Source organism: Choloepus didactylus, chromosome 4 (genome assembly GCF_015220235.1).
Source record: "Choloepus didactylus isolate mChoDid1 chromosome 4, mChoDid1.pri, whole genome shotgun sequence".
Taxonomy (NCBI): Eukaryota; Metazoa; Chordata; class Mammalia; order Pilosa; family Megalonychidae; genus Choloepus; species Choloepus didactylus.
Window position 1 is genome coordinate 163,545,686 of NC_051310.1, and position 3,216 is coordinate 163,548,901.

Sequence of the window (3,216 nt, forward strand, 5' to 3'; positions counted from 1 at the left end):
ATTAAAATCTCCAAGTGTTACCTAGAATGACAGAAATGAAATAGTAAGAGTTCTATTTCCTGCTATTCTTGTTTTCTGAACGTGTTTAAACACAAGAATGTATAGTACCATAGGGAATGAAGACAAAAACAAACTGCCTGAGATGAGACCCAACAATTCCAAACCCTTGTGAATTTACTCTCCAATGAATGCATATAACTGCATCTCCATGTGTCAGAGGCAAACTGTATAACTAGGAGACTTCTCATTAACTTCCATATTGAAGATAGTATTTAGTAATTCAAAAATAACAAAATAGCAAATACATATGCATTTTCAAAACTCAACAGTAAATGCACAATTGTTTAGCTCTTATATCAACAAAATAAATGGAGGAATATTTTATTACTGATAAATATTTAGAATTGTCAGTGCATAATGATGAGAAAGAGCACAATAGCTTTTAATATGTTTTTTTTTTTTTCATTATTTTTAAGTTCTCTATAGGCAGTGCACCTCCTTATTGCCAGCACCCAGGGCAAACCACTCCCCTCACCCCATTCATTCTGTGCCACTACTGCAAAGGCTGATACTTGAAAAGACTAGTAAAATGGACAAACCTTTTAGTGAGACTGATCAAAAAATTTTACAAAGAGAAAGAACAAATAAGTAATATTAAGAATAAAAAAGAAGATGCAATTATAGATATAGTAATGAAACAGATAAAAAAGAAACAACAATCATATGACAATAAATTTGAAAATTTAGACAAAATGAAAAATATCCAAGTAAATACAACTTTACAAAATGACATAAAAAGAAAGAGAATGTCTTAATGTTCAAATAAATTGAATGTTAAATTTTTTCACATTAAGAAAACAGTAATGACCTAGGGTTAATAGTAATTTCTACCAAACCTCCAAGGAACCAATCATTCCAGTCTTAAATTAACTCTCTCAGAAAATACAAAAAGAGGGGAAATTTCCCATCACATTTCATGGGATCAGTATATACTTGATACCAAAACTAGAAAAGGACAGTATAAGAAAGGAAAAGGTTGGTCTTGTTTGTTAACATAAATACAAAAATTCTAAGCACAATATTAAGAAAATGATTCCAGCAGTGTATAAAACAGAAATATATCATGATGAAGTAGGTTTGATCCCAATAATAGAAGGGTGAGTTGGTATTATTAGAATACAACCCAAATTATCAATTTTATACATGCAGAAAAGTTTTGATAAAATTAAGCATGAATTCATTATTTAAAAAACACTAGGAAGAGAAAATAATTTCCTTATAAGGTACTTCCCACAAACATAATTTTTAATGTGGGGACTTTGGAAGCTGCCCTTAAAAATCAGACACAAGTTAAGAATGCAGGTTATCACACTGATAGGTCTTAGCTAGAGTAATAAGATAAGAAAATGAAGACAAATGTTGAAGAACAGAAAGGTAGAAACAAAACTGTCATTATTTGGCAGAGGGTATGTTTGTCTACATAGAAAACCAAAAAGAAACTATGAAAAAATATTTACCAAAGTATCAGGATACAAGTTAAATACACAGAATCAATTCCTATTTTATACATGAAGTGATTAATAAAGTATAATTTTAAAATGTATCATTTACAATAGCAACAAAAAACTATACATTAACTAGGAATAAACAGCCAAAAATGTGTGACTCCCATATGGAGAAAATTACAAAATTGATTGAAAGATCTTAATGATGACTTTACAAATAGGGAGGTATACTATTTTCATGAACAGAAAGAACTAATGTCATGATGTCAATTTCCCTCCAATATATCTATAGGTTCAACATAATTCAAATAAAAATCCCAAAAGGATTATTCTAAGAAACTTGACAGTGTGATTATAAACTTTTGTTGGAAGTTCAAAGGGTCAAAAGTAGCCCAAATATTCCTAATAAGATTAATGTGAAGAACTTGTCCTCCAAGATATTAAAAAGTATTATAAATTTCAAGTAATTAGACAGTATGATACTGGAATAGTCATAATCAAATTGATAAATGGATCCCAGTAAGAGGCAAGGTAAAGTTCATGCCTATATAGAAAACTTTAATAGTTGACAGATATGTTATTACAGAACATCATGAACATGAACAATTACTCCCTAAAAGGTGTTCAGAAAATTGGTTATTCCTATAGAGAAAATAATGTAACCTTATCTTACATCATACACAAAAATAAATTCCACATGGAACAAGGATTTCAATATGAAAGGCAAAATTTTAACATTTTTAGATAAAAATTAGGAAAATAGCTTTATGACTTTGGGATAGAAATTTTAAAGATAAATCCTCAAAATCCCTAACCATGCAGGATAATATTGATAAATATGACTTCATTGAAAGTTTGAGCTTCTGTTCATCAAAAACCATACTTAGCAAACTTAAAGGAGTAGCCACAACTGGAAGAAAATAATTTGGGCACACATAATTAACAAAAATTGTTATCTAAATATATAATGACTCCTCTAAATCAAAAACAAAAATAGGAAAAAGCATGAACAGGAATTTCAGCGAAGTTAAGACATGAATGGCCATAACCCATGCAGAAAAAGAAAAAAAAGAAAAAAAGAAAGAGGAAAGAAAAGAAAGTGCAGCAGTATTACTAATCAGGGCAATGCCAATTAAGTTCACAATCAAATAGTCTTTTCCATATTATTTTCTAAAAATAAATATGAATTCTGATAGTTTTATTGAAGATGTTTGTCAATCAAGACATATACTGCTGCTGCTAAGAGTGTAAAGTGGTAAACTACTTTGGAAACAATTTGTATTACTTTGTAAAGTTGAACATTTGCAAATGATATGATGCAACAATTCCACTCCTCAGGATAATCCCCAGAGGCACTTTGGGACATCTGCACCAGGAGAGAGTATTTGAATACTGTCGATAACGCTGGGAACAGTCTGGATACACACTAACAGGAGAATGGATAAATAAATGGGTAAATGCAGCTATATACAGCAGAGAAAATAAAGTAGACAAACCATATGGATGGAACTTAGAAACATAAGTCAAATAAATACATTTGGTTCCAGATAGCTGTTGTACAGTGTTCATTTTAGTAAAGCTAAAAATATAAGTAAGACTGAAAAGTATTGCTTATGGATGCATACATATGTAATAAAACTAATTTTAAAAAGCAAAGAAATAGTGCTCACATAGATGAAGAAGGCAGATAGAAGAGAGAGGCTCAGAGCAC